General features: G+C 35.7%; 1 protein-coding gene across 1 annotated transcript in view; it reads right to left on the reverse strand.

The window, feature by feature from the left end:
- HTR2C (5-hydroxytryptamine receptor 2C) overlaps window positions 1-19,677 on the reverse strand; it is a 286,229-nt gene that overhangs the window by 111,522 nt on the left and 155,030 nt on the right. The gene's annotated exons all lie outside the window — the stretch shown is intronic.

A 19,677-nucleotide genomic window follows, 5' to 3' on the forward strand; every position in this document is an offset into this window, starting at 1 on the left:
CTGGAATAAAAAAGCAATCAAGGCTTTTTTAGCAATGATAGCTTTTAGAAGAAAAGAGCAGGGGAACCTTTTTTTCACCAACGCAGTATAGAAAGTCATTTTGAGTGAGAAAGCTAGGGAGAAATAGGATGCTACACTGTATAAGTTGATTTCAGACCAACTAGGTTCAGGACTAAAGAGAACTGTGAGGTTGACCTGTGTGACTTTTCTAGTATTCAACTCTTTTTGCCTTATAAAAAGGTCAATTTCATGTAGTTTAACCTTGTGTCATCCATTTTCTACAGAACAAATTTATGAGAACCAGTGTCATAGAATACCAAAAGAGTTTAGGGTTTAATGGCTTGGAGGCAAATCTCACCCCTGTCACTTAAAATATGTGTGATTTTGGGTAAACGATAGTATCTTTCTGTGCCTCAGCTTTCTTATCTGTATGATATTAGATTGTATTACTAAAGGCAGCAATGTCAGTATCCATTTTACTGTTTCTTGTATAATTTAATTGCTCCCAGTTTGGGGTAATTACAAGCAATACTGTTACAAATAATTCTTTACACATATGTTAGTGCTTAATTGTAAGCCATTCTTTAGGATGTATACTCAACCTTGGAAGTCATGGATTATAAGGCATGAACTTTGCTAGTATTGCTATATAATGCCATATTATTTTTCAATAGTTGTATCAATTTGCATTCATTCTCACCACAGTGTATGAGTTCCTGCTCTTCCACATGTTTGCCAACACAAATTAAAGTGCCAGCACCCTTTAATTTCTCCTGATCTAGTGACTATTGGTATTTAATTGTGGTTCTTCATTTCTCTGATTACCAATAAGTTTGAGCACTGCATATGTAAAGGTACTCAAATTCATCTGGATTTCATTTGTGAAGTACCTCTTCAGTTTTATCTTTTTGTCAATTGCATTGTTTGCTTTTTTTTTTTTTTAATTGATGCATTGGGCACTATTTTCCAAGACTATTCTCAACTAACTTTATAGTTTGAACTTTTTTGACCACTGCAAATCCCTGTGTTCTGCTTTGTGGTTAAAAATGATCAAAAACAGGGGCGCCTGGGTGGCTCAGTGGGTTAAAGCCTCTGCCTTCGGCTCGGGTCATGATCTCAGGGTCCTGGGCTCTCTGCTCAGCGGGGAGCCTGCTTCCTCCTCTCTCTCTGCCTGCCTCTCTGCCTACTTGTCATCTCTGTCAGGCAAATAAATAAATAAAATCTTTTAAAAAAATGATCAAAAACAGTTTTCTTCTCCAAGGCAACTCCAAGACACTTTTCCTTACAAATCATAGAGGTGAGAGTGTGGTTCAGGTTTACCTCTGTAGGGTGCAGACTTAAAATGAGGATGATCGGTTGGTTTCCTGTCTGTATACTTTCAAACTCCCTTGTTTAGCCAACATCTGTAGGGCAAAAAGGTGCTTCAATCCTGACCCTATATGTTCCAACCTTGACTAAAATTTTGTCTTCATTATTCCTTACTATCTTGTGAGTTCTCTGATATGCACGCACGTGTGCGCACACACGCGCGCGCGCGCACACACACACACACACATCTAATATGCTTGTTTGGTAGTGTTGTCCAAAAATCTTCATCTGCCATGTTTCAGAAAACAGAACTCATTGCTGAGTAAACCTATAAAATCCTGTTGTGTACCTCATGCCTCCCATTCTCTTAAAAATAAGTTGGCATCTAATAAAGAAAAACCAGGCTTGGAAAGAGTTTAAAGTGTAGAGTTATTTGAAATATCTGCTAGGCTTTGGCTGTAACCATTCCCCCCACTGGCCTTCAAGAGTAGTCCTAATGTGAATCTGAATGAGCTCAGGGCCCCACTGTGAACAGCAGTTATCCTGCTTGAGTTAAAAGGAGTCTTACTTAGCATAAAACCTGTATTAGGGATTTTATCAATCTTGTTAACAGGTGCTTAACCTGCTTCCAGTCTGCAGGGCACAGAAGAAAACATATTCTATGGTTCTAATGAGTGTAGGGAGGGGAGGAAAAAGACTTGTTTTAGTATCAGCTCTCTGCTCTGCCACATGCTATGTGTGTGTATATCCACTTTGGGATTTAGTTTCCTTCTGAAAACCCAAAAAAATCACCTGTTTTCTCTACTTTACAAGGTTCTTCAAGGATAAATTGAAACATTATGTATGATTGAGTTAAATATTTAAGATATCAACTGTAGTCTTTGACCCGAAATAACACACCTTTACTATCTGTGTTTCCTTTGTCCTTATGAGTTATTCACTGAACTGAACCAGATTGAGGTCTAGGCACCATTTATTACCTTAAAGACCTATGCAGACAACTGAAAAACGAGGCTGCAACAAGAGGCAGTTTGAACTTTTACCAAATGTTTTCTGAAATGGAATCTCGAGGAGCTTGGTCAGTCCATCATTGAGGTTGTAAGATTTATACACAAAACTCTTACTAATTTTTCCTCATTTGGCCCTATATATATTTTATTCTCTATTTCTTTTGTTTATGCAAAGTCCAAAAAATAGTAAAGAAAGAGAATCAGGAAGGGAACTGGAATATTTGCCAGGAGCTTAAAGTTTTCTGTCTCTGATCTGGGATAGCAAAGATTCCTTACTACACAGCACACCTTACCATCTAGGTCCCAGAGGGCCAGGCACTGCCTCTTAGATAGGGCACTCCATCTAGGTAGCTCTGTTTTCATAATGACAGACACAAAATTTTTTTAATATATAATATATAAATTTATATATATTCATTATATGAATATATATGTGTGTATATATAATATATATTTGTGTGTGTATATAAAAGTTCATATGAATAGATATATGTGTGTGATTGGTATATACTAAGCGAATATTTATTACTTTTGATTAGTATATACTAATATATATATACTATATATATTTATATATACTATATAAAAATTTATATATATTCATTATATGAATATATGTATGTATATATATAGTATATATGTGTGTGTGTATATAAAAGGTTATATAAATATATATATTATGTGATTAGTATATACTAATCGAATATTATTCACAAGGCTAGAAGCTGACTATTTTTAAGCTGACTTACAATATATTGTATTCTTTTTTTTTTTTTTTTTCCTGTTCTTTGATCTCATTTTACTAAACTATCCTTCATTTGGGACATATTGTCAGAAGTTTCTGGCATGTGAACTTAAATAAAATTTTCCTGATCACGTTTATTTAGGGCTTCCAAAATAACATTCTACTGAAATAAATTCCTAAGAGTAATTTTATTAATAATATTAAGATATCCACACATACTAAGTGCCAGATATTCTTCACACATGACCTCAAACCCTCAATGCCATCTCAGATAATTTTTCTGTTTTATAGATGAATAAAGTGTTATTTAGGAAAAAAAAAAGTGATCTGTCCAAGGTGAGAAGATAATGTAAGGATTTACACCCATGTTCAGCTGATACCAAAGTCCACTTTCTACAGCACTATAACACCTCAAGAAATACTGCTGAGGTTCAGTGGTATTTCATGCTTATTGACATATGCATTGACAGATGGACTGACATGGTCCTTCCAATACATTCCACTTGCATTATTAAAAAAACTCTTTGGAAAAGGAATGATACTCATTCTTACATTGACAGTATTACCCAGAAATGATGCAGTACTTTATTTGCTGCCAAACATTTGTTGTTACGTAGACATAGGCATGATCCATTTCTACATTTCTATCTTATTTCCTAAGGGATATTACAAAACCATTGTTTGCCCCAAGGATTTTAATTAGAAATGAATATCTCACCTCTCCATTAGTTACCCTTAGTCAGAATCACTGAATTTAGTCATTGCTGATTTTGAAATTTCTCCAGAAATTATTCAGTACTGATGCCGAAAATTAGTAATTTTACCTAGTGACGAGAAATCAGAAAATTCCAGACAAGTAACATTTAAATTACTCAAGTATTTTTTAAAAAGTGAGTAAGTTCCTTGGGGGCCAGGGCCCTATTTATTCACCTCTATTTCCTAATGCCAAGTATGAAGACTGATACAGAGTGAACTTTCAATAAATATTTATTTGGTAACTTGAAATTTTGATACATGATCGCAGAAGGTGTCTTCCAAGACCATTTCCCTATAGACCTTATGAACTATTCAGAATGAGGCATGCTTTAAGACATGAACATAAAATTAATTAGACTAGAAGTAGATGAAGTATGAATGCCAAGAGGGGCAATCAAGAAAATGTTCAGAAAAAGTATGGAGATAATTTAACTTTACAGTACCTAACCTTAACACTTTTTAGTTATAGGGACAAGCAGAAGCCCTTGTAAGGGCAGTTGTACATGTTTGCTCATTTTATTCATGGTCATTTTATTTATGTTTTATAAAGATTTTTAAAATTTATTTATTTGACAGACAGAGAGCACAAATAGGCAGAGAGGCAGGCAGAGAGAGAGGAGGAAGCAGGTTCCCCGCTGAGGAGAGAGCCCCAATGAGGGGCTCGATCCTAGGACCCTGAGATCATGACCTGTGCCGAAGGCAGAGGCTTTAACCCACTGAGCCATCCAGGTGCCCCTTTATTTATGTTTTAATGCCTTTTTTTTTTTTTTAACATGGCAGATAGTATTTGAGGTACAATTTTTATCAATATATTAGTAAATTTTTATCATAATGTTTTATGCCATCATGTTTCTGTTTCATAGTATTTGTCATGACATTTTAAACTATATCTGTTTTTCCTTTACAAGTGTTAGATAGCAGAATGATAAAAATATATCTCTAAAAGTTCCAGAGATAGAAGCTGTTGTATTTTTATTAAACTATGAGTAGAAGGTTACAATCCTGAAAGTATATGTATAATTAAACTGGGTTTCTCTATTTTTCCTCAAAGTTGAATTGGCTTTGAGTATATTTAAAAAGTATGAAAAGAACTGTTTATGAAGCAATTTGGTAGCTGGGAAAATGCTATCTGCTTTGTGACAGTCATTTAAATGCTGCCATTGTGAGCCCTTTTCTCATCAGCTGATCATAGAGACATGTCCCTCTACTGAACTTCTTGAACTATGTACTGTGTGTTCAATACATGATTGCATCATTAGCACAGATCTTCACATTGCATATTACCTCTCTATACAAGTTTCTGCTTCCCACCAACACATAGAAACACACATGTGTGTACATATAATTATATTATAAACTCTCGTAGGCAGAGATTGAGATTAACACATTTGTATATCCCACTGTGTTTTGTTTGTTCAGCACTGAAAAAGAGCAGATATTCAATGTGTTTTATATTCATTGTGGTTTGGCACATGAGTTATAATAGTTTAATTATGACCTTTGTTTTCTTTGATCATTGTTAGAACATCTCCATCCTGGTGGCTAATTGGTCATTGCTGGGCCCATAAGAGCTTCTTAAAGTGTTAGAGAGAGTGGAATTAGAGTGCAGGGTTGAGTGGGATGCAGTAGCTTCTGGGTAAAATAAGGCTTTAATTTCATTTAGATACATATTTTAGAAGGGATACAGAAACCAAATCTGATAGCTATAAAATTAGATGTACAAAGTAAAAGACATTTGGGCAATTATTTGATTTATTTAATCAGTTAATAAACGAAAATGTTTAATTCCAGTCCCTGGATGAATTCTGTGGTTTCAGTTATCTGATCTGGCTGACTAAAAAATGTAAGTGAATATGTCATTGCAATTTTTGAAATGCACTTATAATACTGTTCAGCAAAAGTGATCTCTGAAAGATCAGATTAGTATCCCAAGAGTACACTGACAAACAAATTTTATTGTTGAAAAAGGTTACAATTCTATGATATCTACAAAATTGTCTCCATTTTGAGATGATTTAAGAACATGTGCTCCAATTTGACAAAGACTATTCCAGGATTTAACTTTTAGAAATTATATATGGCTATTTTCAATCACACTACACAATTTTGCTTCAACTCCCTCAGAGATTTTTTTTTTTTTGATAGTTTCACTTCTGATACTGGCTCATATTACAAAAAAACAAGTAAAACCTGTTACAGTAATATTGCTTTATTTTGAAGTTTGAGTGAGAGGAAAGGGTAAGATTTATTTCTTGTTAATATAGTATGTATCTGTCTTAAATTTTGATTCAGAGTCTTTCCATAAAACAAGGTATAATGGGAGAGGGAAAAAGGAAGTTCTTGGGTAACTGATTTTAACAGTAAGGGAAACAAAAAGGGTAAGCTCAGTCATTGAAGACAATCTCTGTTTATTGCACATATCTGCCTAAGAAAGGCCTTAAAATAATCCAGGTTTGAGATAAAAGCGATTTTAGAGAATCTAAAACAATCTAATTCTACAAATTAAGGAAAGGAGGCTCAAAGCTAAGTGACTTCATCTAGATTACAAAGTTAGTGGCAAAATTGAAACTAGAAATGGGTGCCGGGGGGGTTAGTTGGTCAAGCTCTGTGTTTGGCTTTGGTCATAATCCCAGGGTCCTGGGATGGAACCCCACAATGGGGGGGGGGTGCCTTCTCAGCAGGGGTCTGCTTCTCTTTCTCCCTCTGTGCTCTCTCTCTCTCTAGTAAATAAATAAAATCTTAAAAAAATAAAAAAAAATAGAAACTAGGCCTTCAATGCCCTATTATCCCTTAGAATTAACCAATAAAAAAGAGAATGTAAAAGTGCAGAATACAGAAATAGCTCACAAATAAGAGTAATTCATCTAAAGTCTGGCATCACAAGGTAAACTCAAGTTACATTATTGATGGTTTTTCTAAGAACTTTGATACGCCCCTCTTCCAGCTTTCCTCTCTGACCTGGTACCTTTCTAAATTAATTCTTTCCTGCCTCAGCTTTTGCTTCTTCTCCTTGACCCTAGGCTAAACTGGAATTAATAGCTGTTGTTGGACAAGGTCTCTGAACACAGGGAGAGTTGTTTTGTTGGCCCAAAACTATAGTGAACAAGGTCTTTGAACATGAGGCGGTTGTTTTATAGGCCAAAAACTAAAGTGATTTCCTTTTAGCCTATAAACAAGTGTAAGTCTCTCATCTGCAATTAAAGTACTTCCTTGACCTTCTTTTCCCTCTAATAAATATGATCTCTTTTGAGAGTCAGAACCAAGACTCTCTAAAAATTTTTTTCATAAAAACCAAATATAATGTATGGAACTTATTTGGGTCTTGATTTAAGTGAATAAACTTGTTTAGATCCTAATTTGAGTTAACTGTGAAAAAGTGAGTATAGATTGAGTAGTAGATGATATTCAATAACCATTTTAAATTTATTAGGTAGCATAATATTATGGTGCTAAGTTTAAAATGTCACTGTAATTAAAGATGTATAAAGAAGTATTTACAAGGGCAGGCCTTCCATAATGGTAAAATGAGGACTTCGGAGGAATCCTTTCTCACAAAACCAGTAAAAATATTTGCAAAATGGTGAAAATTGACCATTTCAGAATTTTTGAAATTAAGTGGGGCCTGACTGTTTTTGGAGCTCCATATGAAGCTCCATCCCCACAGCACTGTATTTGGAGTAGTTTTCTTGAAATACCCTTTTCCCAGAGCATTGTGGCTATTTGACATGACTTTGAGTTCAGGTACTCAGAAGAAGTCCTATTCATAGGGTATTATTGAAACAATAGCAATAAGTTGGACTCAGTAATACTATAATTTCCCAAGGCTGTGAGTTCATTGGAACAAACAAAAGCCTGGCTAAAAAGTTAGAAGGAATGTCTCAGTAATAGGAATAAGTCCAATATAGGGGATTTAAAAAAGCTCCATCATATTCCAGGAGATCTAAAAACAGCACACATGCATGGCCCTGCACACACTTAAAAAAGCCCAGAGAGGACCCCAATAATTCAACTCCCGCTCTCCTTGGTGCCCTGCTCAAATAAGAAGTAAAAACAAGACTAACATGTAAACTCTTGAAATTTGAAGATGCAACTTCACACAACAATCAAAGAGCAGAACAATAACTGGCTTAAAGTATTTAATGAAATATTTTAACCAACAACTGGCTAGTCACAAATAATGCTGATCCAGGGGTAATGTCTAAGGAGCCAGGCTTTAAATAAAAACAAGAATTAAAGGAAAAATCTACCAGAGAAAATAGCAGCTACACATAGCAAGAAATATAGAATCTACAAAATTAACTTAGGAAAGTCATAAAGCAATCAAGAATAAGGAAAAAAGAATAATATCAACAGCAAACAAACACTGAGAGTAGAGGGATCTGACTCTGAAGGTGTTACAGTATATTATTTAAAATATCCAGTTTTCAACAAGAAAATACAAAATACAAAGGAACAGGAAAGTAGGGCCCATACACAGGAATAAAAGCAGTCACTTTGGGGTGCCTGAGTGGCTCAGTGGGTTAAGTCTCTGCCTTTGGCTCAGGTCATGATCTCAGGGCCCTGGGATCGAGCCCCGCATCAGGCTTTCTGCTCAGCAGGGAGCCTGCTTCCCCTTCTCTCTCTGCCTGCCTCTCTGCTTGCTTGTGATCTCTCTCTCTTTGTCAAATAAATAAAATCTTTAAAAAAAAAAAAAGCAGTCACTTTCTAGTGTCTTGGAGGAGATCAGATGTTCAGTTGATTAGACAAAAAGTTTAAATCAGCTATGAAAATATGTTTAAAGAAGTAAAGGAGAGTATATTTCAAGAACTAGAGGAAACTATGATAGTGTTTCATTGAATAGGTAAAATCAATTAAGAGATAAAAATTCATCTAAAATTAAAAAGTAAACACAAATAGAAATTCCGGAGTTGAAAAATACAATGACTAAAGTTATAAATTCATTAGATGGGGTTAACAGAGGAATTCAGCAGGCAGAATAAGAGTCCATGAACTTGATGATAGGTCAAAAGAGATTATCCAGTCTGAAGAACAGAAAGAAAAAAAAATAAAGAAAAATGAACAGAGTCTGTGGGACACCATCAAATGTATGCATAATTTGAGTCCTTAAAAGAGAGGAGAGAGAGAAAGAGGCAGAAAAAATTTGACATAACAATGGCTAAAATTTTCCCAAATTTGATTCTCAAATTTGATGAGAAACATTAATTTTGACCTAAAAAGCTCAAGGAACACCAATTAGGATACATTTTGGGAAGGATTATAAGACACTTCATAGTCAAACGATTGAAAGATAAGAAGCAAATTATGAATGTAGCATGAGATAATTTGACACATACAGGATGACTCATAAAAGTTTAATGGCTGACTTCTTGTCAGAAACCACAAAGCCCAAAAGGCATGTAATTCAAAGACGGTCAACTGAGAATTCTATATTCAGTAAAACTGTCCCTCAAATATGAAAAAGAAGTAAAAAGGTTTTTAGATAAACAAAAACAGAACTTGTCATCAGCATACTTGACCTACAACAACTACTAAAGGGAATCCTTCACTAAAATGAAAGGCTAGATGGTAACTCGAATCTATCCGTATTAAAACACTTCCCCTAAATGATTTAAAAGACAAGTACATAAATAATAATACAAAACTATTTTGATGGGGTATAATGTAGAAAGGTGCAATTTGCATGACAATGATAGCACAAAGGATGGGGAAGGAAGGAAAAGTACACTGGAGGAAAATCTTTACACATTTGAAATTTAATATAAATCTTAGCTTTGCGCAGTGGCAGTATCGTAGCCAATGAGGTTTATCCGAGGCGCGATTATTGCTAATTGAAATTTAATATAAATCTTGATAATTTTTTTTAAAGATTTTATTTATTTATTTGAGAGACAGCTAGAGACAGAGCACAAGTGGGGGAGAAGGAGAAGCAAGTTTCCCACCAAGCATGGAGCTGGATGAGGGTCTTGAATCCAGGCACCCCATAAATCTTGATTATTTTAAGTTAAGGTACACATTATAGGGAGTGACTGCTAATTTGCATGGGATTTCTTTTTGGGGTGATGAAAATATTCTGGAATTAGATCATGATGATTGCTTGACTTCCTGAATATACAAAAAGCCATCACATTTTATACTTAGAATGGGTGAATTTTATGGTCTATAAAATGTATCTTAATTTTTAAAAAAGAATGAAAATAAAAAAGATGCATAATGAGGAGGAGTCAAGATGGCGGAGAAGTAGCAGGCTGAGACTACTTCAGCTAGACGGAGATCAGCTAGATAGCTTATCTAAAGATTGCAAAACCTGAAAATCCATCGGCAGATCGAAGAGAATAAGAACAGCAATTCTGGAAACAGAAAAACAACCACTTTCTGAAAGGTAGGACCCGCGGAGAAGTGAATCCAAAGCGACGGGAAGCTAGACCCCGGGGGGAGGGGCTGGCTCCCGGCAAGAGGCGGAGCAACCGCGCACAAAATCAGGACTTTTAAAAGTCTGTTCCGCTGAGGGACATCGCTCCAGAGGCTAAACGGGGGCGAAGCCCACGCGGGGTCAGCGTGGCCTCAGGTCCCGCAGGGTCACAGAAGGATCGGGGGTGTCTGAGTGTCGCAGAGCTTGCGGGTATTGGAACGGGAAAGCCGGCTACAGAGACAGAGCCGACAGTAAGCTCGCAGCTCGGGGTTACCTTGAACCGGTCGCAGGCTCGGTGAGCTCGGAGCGTGGCCGGAGGTCAGGCAGACGGGAGTAACTGGGCGAGGTTCTCTGAGGGCGCACTGAGGAGTGCGGCCCTGGGCTCTCGGCTTGTCCGGGCCGGAGACCAGGAGGCCGCCATTTGTATTCCCGTCCTCCGGAACTCTACGGAAAGCGCTCAGGGAACAAAAGCTCCTGAAAGCAAACCCGAGCAGATTACTCACCCCGTCCCCGGGTAAGGGCGGTGTAATTCCGCCTGGGGCAAAGACACTTCAGAATCACTACAAAAGGCCCCTCCCCCAGAAGATCAACAAGAAATCCAGCCAAGACCAAGTTCATCTACGAAGGAGTGTGGTTTCAATACCAAGGAGAGCAGCAGAATTCCAGAGGAGGAGAAAGCCAAGCACGGAACTCATGGCTTTTTCCCTGTGATTTTTTTTTAGTCTTGCAGTTAATTTAATTTTTTTCTTTTTCATTTTTTGTTTTTTTTTTCTCACCTTCGGGTAAAATTTTTTTTTAACTGTTACCTTTTTCTTTTTTAATAATTTTTTACTAGTTTATCTAATATATATATTTTTTCTTTTTTACATTTTTCTTAGGTGTTTTCTTTTTTTTAATTCTTTTCTTCTCTTTTTTTTTTTCTTTTTTCTTTCTTCCTTTTTGAACCTCTTTTTATCCCCTTTCTCTCCCCTCACGATTTTGGATCTCTTCTAATTTGGTTAAAGCACATTTTCCTGGGGTTGTTGCCACCCTTTTAGTATTTTACGTGCCCCTTCATATACTCTTATCTGGACAAAATGACAAGATGGAAAAATTCAACACAAAAAAAAGAACAAGAGGCAGTACTGAAGGCTAGGGACCTAATCAATACAGACATTGGTAATATGTCAGATCTAGAGTTCAGAATGACAATTCTCAAGGTTCTAGCCGGGCTCGAAAAAGGCATGGAAGATATTAGAGAAACCCTCTCGAGAGATATAAAAACCCTTTCTGGAGAAATAAAAGAACTAAAATCTAACCAAGTTGAAATCAAAAAAGCTATTAATGAGGTGCAATAAAAAATGGAGGCTCTCACTGCTAGGATAAATGAGGCAGAAGAAAGAATTAGTGATATAGAAGACCAAATGACAGAGAATAAAGAAGCTGAGCAAAAGAGGGACAAACAGCTACTGGACCACGAGGGGAGAATTCGAGAGATAAGTGACACCATAAGACGAAACAACATTAGAATTATTGGGATTCCAGAAGAAGAAGAAAGAGAGAGGGGAGCAGAAGGTATCCTGGAGAGAATTATTGGGGAGAATTTCCCTAATATGGCAAAGGGAACGAGCATCAAAATTCAGGAGGTTCAGAGAACGCCCCTCAAAATCAATAAGAATAGGCCCACGCCCCGTCACCTAATAGTAAAATTTACAAGTCTCAGTGACAAAGAGAAAATCCTGAAAGCAGCCCGGGAAAAGAACTCTGTAACATACAATGGTAAAAATATTAGATTGGCAGCTGACTTATCCACAGAGACCTGGCAGGCCAGAAAGAGCTGGCATGATATTTTCAGAGCACTAAATGAGAAAAACATGCAGCCAAGAATACTATATCCAGCTAGGCTATCATTGAAAATAGAAGGAGAGATTAAAAGCTTCCAGGACAAACAAAAACTGAAAGAATTTGCAAATACCAAACCAGCTCTATAGGAAATATTGAAAGGGGTCCTCTAAGCAAAGAGAGAGCCTACAAGTGGTAGATCAGAAAGGAACAGAGACCATATACAGTAACAGTCACCTTATAGGCAATACAATGGCACTAAATTCATATCTCTCAATAGTTACCCTGAATGTTAATGGGCTAAATGCCCCTGTCAAAAGACACAGGGTGTCAGAATGGATAAAAAAACAAAACCCATCTATATGTTGCCTCCAAGAAACTCATTTTAAGCCCGAAGACACCTCCAGATTTAAAGTGAGGGGGTGGAAAAGAATTTACCATGCTAATGGACATCAGAAGAAAGCAGGAGTGGCAATCCTTATATCAGATCAATTAGATTTTAAGCCAAAGACTATAATAAGAGATGAGGAAGGACACTATATCATACTCAAAGGGTCTGTCCAACAAGAAGATTTAACAATTTTAAATATCTATGCCCCCAACGTGGGAGCAGCCAACTATATAAACCAATTAATAACAAAATCAAAGAAACACATCAACAATAATACAATAATAGTAGGGGACTTTAACACTCCCCTCACTGAAATGGACAGATCATCCAAGCAAAAGATCAGCAAGGAAATAAAGGCCTTAAACGACACACTGGACCGGATGGACATCACAGATATATTCAGAATATTTCATCCCAAAGCAACAGAATACACATTCTTCTCTAGTACACATGGAACATTCTCCAGAATAGATCATATCCTCGGTCCTAAATCAGGACTCAACCTGTATCAAAAGATTGGGATCATTCCCTGCATATTTTCAGACCACAATGCTCTAAAGCTAGAACTCAACCACAAAAGGAAGTTTGAAAAGAACCCAAATACATGGAGACTAAACAGCATCCTTCTAAAGAATGAATGGGTCAACCGGGAAATTAAAGAAGAATTGAAAAAAATCATGGAAACAAATGATAATGAAAATACAACGGTTCAAAATCGGTGGGACACAACAAAGGCAGTCCTGAGAGGAAAATATATAGCGGTACAAGCCTTTCTCAAGAAACAAGAAAGGTCTCGGGTACACAACCTAACCCTACACCTAAAGGAGCTGGAGAAAGAACAAGAAAGAAAACCTAAGCCCAGCAGGAGAAGAGAAATCATAAAGATCAGAGCAGAAATCAATGAAATAGAAACCAAAAAAAAAAAAAAAAAACAATAGAACAAATCAACGAAACTAGGAGCTGGTTCTTTGAAAGAATTAATAAAATTGATAACCCCCTGGCCCGACTTATCAAAAAGAAAAGAGAAAGGACCCAAATAAATAAAATCATGAATGAAAGAGGAGAGATGACAACTAACACCAAAGAAATACAAACTATTATAAGCACATACTATGAGCAACTCTACGCCAATAAATTTGACAATCTGGAAGAAATGGATGCATTCCTAGAAACATATAAACTACCACAACTGAACCAGGAAGAAATAGAAAGCCTGAGCAGACCGAAAACCAGTAAGGAGATCGAAACAGTCATTAAAAATCTCCAAACAAACAAAAGCCCAGGGCCAGACGGCTTCCCGGGGGAATTCTACCAAACATTTAAAGAAGAACTAATTCCTATTCTCCTGAAACTGTTCCAAAAAATAGAAATGGAAGGAAAGCTTCCAAACTCATTTTATGAGGCCAGCATCACCTTGATCCCAAAACCAGACAAGGATCCCACCAAAAAAGAGAGCTATAGACCAATATCCTTGATGAACACAGATGCGAAAATACTCAACAAAATACTAGCCAATAGGATTCAACAGTACATTAAAAAGATTATTCACCACGACCAAGTGGGATTTATTCCAGGGCTGCAAGGTTGGTTCAACATCCGCAAATCAGTCAATGTGATACAACACATCAATAAAAGAAAGAACAAGAACCATATGATACTCTCAATAGATGCTGAAAAAGCATTTGACAAAGTACAGCATCCCTTCCTGATCAAAACTCTTCAAAGTGTAGGGATAGAGGGCACCTACCTCAATATCATCAAAGCCATCTATGAAAAACCCACCGCAAATATCATTCTCAATGGAGAAAAACTGAAAGCTTTTCCGCTAAGGTCAGGAACACGGCAGGGATGTCCATTATCACCACTGCTATTCAACATAGTACTAGAGGTCCTAGCCTCAGCAATCAGACAACAAAAGGAAATTAAAGGCATCCAAATCGGCAAAGAAGAAGTCAAATTATCACTCTTTGCAGATGATATGATACTATATGTGGAAAACCCAAAAGACTCCACTCCAAAACTGCTAGAACTTATACAGGAATTCAGTAAAGTGTCAGGATATAAAATCAATGCACAGAAATCAGTTGCATTTCTCTACACCAACAGCAAGACAGAAGAAAGAGAAATTAAGGAGTCAATCCCATTTACAATTGCAACCAAAACCATAAGATACCTAGGAATAAACCTAACCAAAGAGACACAGAATCTATACTCAGAAAACTATAAAGTACTCATGAAAGAAATTGAGGAAGACACAAAGAAATGGAAAAATGTTCCATGCTCCTGGATTGGAAGAATAAATATTGTGAAAATGTCTATGCTACCTAAAGCAACCTACACATTTAATGCAATTACTATCAAAGTACCATCCATCTTTTTCAAAGAAATGGAACAAATAATGCTAAAATTTATTTGGAACCAGAAAAGACCTCGAATAGCCAAAGGGATATTGAAAAAGAAAGCCAACGTTGGTGGCATCACAATTCTGGACTTCAAGCTCTATTACAAAGCTGTCATCATCAGACAGCATGGTACTGGCACAAAAACAGACACATAGATCAATGGAACAGAATAGAGAGCCCAGAAGTAGATCCTCAACTCTATGGCCAACTAATCTTCGACAAAGCAGGAAAGAATGTCCAATGGAAAAGAGACAGCCTCTTCAATAAATGGTGCTGGGAAAATTGGACAGCCACATGCAGAAAAATGAAATTGGACCATTTCCTTACACCACACACAAAAATAGACTCAAAATGGATGAAGGACCTCAATGTGCGAAAGGAATCCATCAAAATCCTTGAGGAGAACACAGGCAGCAACCTCTTCGACCTCTGCCGCAGCAACATCTTCCTAGGAACAACGCAAAAGGCAAGGGAAGCAAGGGCAAAAATGAACTATTGGGATTTCATCAAGATCAAAAGCTTTTGCACAGCAAAGGAAACAGTTAACAAAATCAAAAGACAACTGACAGAATGGGAGAAGATATTTGCAAACGACATATCAGATAAAGGACTAGTGTCCAGAATCTATAAAGAACTTAGCAAACTCAACACCCGAAGAACAAATAATCCAATCAAGAAATGGGCAGAGGACATGAACAGACATTTCTGCAAAGAAGACATCCAGAGGGCCAACAGACACATGAAAAAGTGCTCCATATCACTCGGCATCAGGGAAATACAAATCAAAACCACAATGAGATATCACCTCACACCAGTCAGAATGGCTAAAATAAACAAGTCAGGAAATGACAGATGCTGGCGAGGATGCAGAGAAAGGGGAACCCTCCTACACTGTTGGTGGGAATGCAAGCTGGTGCAGCCACTCTGGAAAACAGCATGGAGGTTCCTCAAAATGTTGAAAATAGAACTGCCCTATGACCCAGCAATTGCACTATTGGGTATTTACCCTAAAGATACAAACGTAGTGATCCAAAGGGGCACGTGCATCCGAATGTTTATAGCAGCAATGTCCACAATAGCCAAACTAATGAAAGAACCTAGATGTCCATCAACAGATGAATGGATCAAGAAGATGTGGTGTATATACACAATGGAATACTATGCAGCCATCAAAAGAAATGAAATCTTGCCATTTGTGACAACATGGATGGAACTAGAGCGTATCATGCTTAGCGAAATAAGTCAAGCAGAGAAAGACAACTATCATATGATCTCCCTGATATGAGGAAGTGGTGATGCAACATGGGGGCTTAAGTGGGTAGGAGAAGAATAAATGAAACAAGATGGGATTGGGAGGGAGACAAAGCATAAGTGACTCTTAATCTCACAAAACAAACTGAGGGTTGCTGGGGGGAGGGGGTTTGGGAGAAGGGGGTGGGATTATGGACATTGGGGAGGGTATGTGCTTTGGTGAGTGCTGTGAAGTGTGTAAACCTGGTGATTCACAGACCTGTACCCCTGGGGATAAAAATATATGTTTATAAAAAATAAAAAATTAATTAAAAAAAAGGAAAAAAAAAGATGCATATTGTAAGCCCCAGAATCACCACTAAAAATATTCCAAAAAAACAGTAAAAAAGTAAACAAAGGAATTTAAATGGTACAGTAGAAAATATCTCTATCATCTCTAGTTGACAAAAGTAAAAAAATTATTAAAAGGTTTCTGTGAGTAGCAGTAGTTGGTCTTTCAAAATTCAGAAAAATATTGTCATGGTGGTAGGAAATTGTATGGAAAAACAGTGACTTTGTATCTGTTTCCAAATATGTCATTCTTAATGAGGTGTATGTGAAGGGGGTGGTTCCTTCTTTAAGGAAAAAATGATTACAACTCTTGTATAATTTTTTAACTATTAGTATATTGTTTTCAAGTCAACATCTCTTGTATACTTTTTACTTATTAGTATATTGATTTCAAGTCAACACATATGCCTTATTTTTTCTTGCCAGATTTGTTTAGTGTGCTTAATAACACCTGTAATGAAGGACTGCTCTAAGGTTTTGATGAATGGTATAAGTAAAAATATTACATTAGAGAAACTGCTATTGTTTGTGTGACACAGCAAAGCAGACAGAAAAGAGTACATAGGATTTGAGGTTAGATCCATCTTTCCTCCCTGTACAACCTGAATTTAAGTTTCCTTATCTGTATAGGTAATTAATAGCACCCATCCTAAGTAATTTTATTAGATTAAGTCATAAGATTTGAGTAATGTGTTTGGCGTATAACTGGGCCCAAATATATATCAAAGCTCTCACTATAATTATCTTATTTTTGTTACTGTTATTGCTTTGTAGCATTTGGTAATTTCCATAAACCCATGATACTGACCTACTAGGCATGAATTTAAAAAAATCAATAGTTAAGAAGTAAGGTCAGTTGAAGTTTGCTTTTGTTGTCAAACTATTTTTCCTTTCTGTACTTTTATTTTTCCTATTAACTGTCACCTTTGTGTACTGTTTAATTCTCTTTTTTTCCCAAGTAATCTTAACACATGTCTGAAAAAAATTGCAGGAGGACATAAAGTTGGGCTACGAATGTCATACCTTTTGAGTTTCTTTATTTCACAATAAACACTAGACAGATATTAATCACATTGTCACAATATTTTACATCAGAATTAAATACACTCTCAGATTTCCTCACCACATGTTCCCTCTTTCCTTTGGTTATTTATGTAACTAATTTAATTAGAGTTTCTTAAAAATGAAACTTTTAGGTAAATCAGCCAAGTAAAAGTTAATTCAGTAATTTGTCATAGTCCTGCATGCTAAAAAAATTACTTATGAAATGGTGGTCCTCAAAAATTGTTTTTATATTTTTAAATAAAATAAATTTTGGGGAAGTAGTCATTTAACTTTCCTACTCTACTTAAACTACAAGACTTTTACCTTACCTCATTATAATTAAATAAAAAAAATATTATATTATAATATTAAAACCAAGAAAATACTTCCAGAATGTTTGTTTTAGTAGAGGTGGAAGCAGATTTTTTAAATTTTCATATGCATATCTATTTAATTGTAGCCAGAGGTTTGGTTCAATGCAATACTAAATATATCTTAAAATTGTATTGAGACTTAAAGTATACTAAATATTTTCCATTTCAGTCTTGAGTATTTACAAATACCTATAAAGTTGATGCTAAGTGAGATAATGCAGGTCAAAATACTTATCATGATAGGTACACAGTAAAAGCTAGTCATTCACAAAGGAGACTAATTCTGAGGGATATCCATTGATTTTCCCAAAATCACAATATTAGTATGGTGTTATTTAAGAGTCATTTGATTAAAAATATCTAGCTAAAACACAATATTTTTTAGTCAGAAGTGGAGCTAAGGACATGAAAATACAAAATTCAAATATGTATATGATTAAAATTAATATTTAACTTTAGTATAATTTTTCTATGAAACAATTTTCTTTTTTTTTTTTTTGGTAACTAAGCAAAATATCATGCTTAATGGAAATAGTTTGCTGTCTTTATTTCTCACTCCAGTTGCCCTTTTAGAGAACACAATGATTGATTACAAGGGTTTATATATCCCACCCACTGTTGAAACTCATGTATATACAGAGATGGTAATCAGGTTTTTGAGGAAATGAAAATTAGACTTAAATCTCCCCCATTATGAAAAATACTTCAAAGAACATAAGGAATGTACTTTTCATTATTTATCTACACTTTATTTTGAACGTTTTCCATGTGAAACTAAATAAATCGAAAGTTAGATTTAGCTATTAGTTTAATAACACATATTTAGCTTCCTCCTCTGTACTCGTTCCTAAAATAGAAAACCCAGCAAAGTTCTTTCTCTCTATAAATATGAAGGAGATATTAAACTGAGAATGTATGAGATGGAGTTAGAGTAAAATAGAAAAATAAGTAAGTGCCTAGTAAACATTAAATGCTTTTCTTTTAGCTCCCCTTCAAGGTTTTTTTCAATATAATTTTGAGGAGAAAATGCTGTATGTTTTTTATTAGCTAGTGTAATTCTTTCAGGTTCTAAAAATGATCTTGATCTAGAATAAGGAAAGTTTTGCTCTACAGAAGATGGTCTGACCCCGTTATCTTATGTTCACTCTAAATACTAATTCAGAATACTTTTTTTTCTGCTTCATTCTGAAATAGATTAAATTCCCCAAATGCTGTGATCCCACAACTACACAGGAAGTAGAAATAAAGAATCTACAACAGCTCGGGCTACTTTGTATTTGTACAGACTTACATAAAGACCTTCAACTATCTCTTAACATGTAATTCAATAATAAAAATAGAAATATATAGGTAATTAAAGCTCTATCTCCAGGACTTACTTTATTAACTATTTCTCAGTGAAAGAAATCTACAGTGCAAAAAAAACTCATTCAACCTTGATTGTCTTGATATTCTTCTTTTAAAAAGAAACGATGTCATTAAATCATAGAAAAAATCCATAAAGTGGGTTTTGGGGGACTTAGTATTATGTGAACAATGTGCAAACACCTTGCCTGTGCTATATTTTGAATGCAGAACAATTAGAGTGCAAAGATTTTAGATCTTTTATTTGGAACACAAAACAAATTTCAACACTCACTGAATATGGAAATTCGGCTAAGGAGGAAAAGAAAAAAAAATTAACTTTTAAGGATTATTCCAAAAACCGAGATACTACACAGTTCAAACATTGTATTGGAAGTATATAGAGCTAAATTAAGATTCATAGTTGTAAGAGATTCTGTTTAGCATATGGAAGGTAGCTTTCAAGATAGAATTACTGCCCTTTGAGATAAA

Source organism: Mustela nivalis (assembly GCF_964662115.1).
Source record: "Mustela nivalis genome assembly, chromosome: X".
NCBI lineage: Eukaryota > Metazoa > Chordata > Mammalia > Carnivora > Mustelidae > Mustela > Mustela nivalis.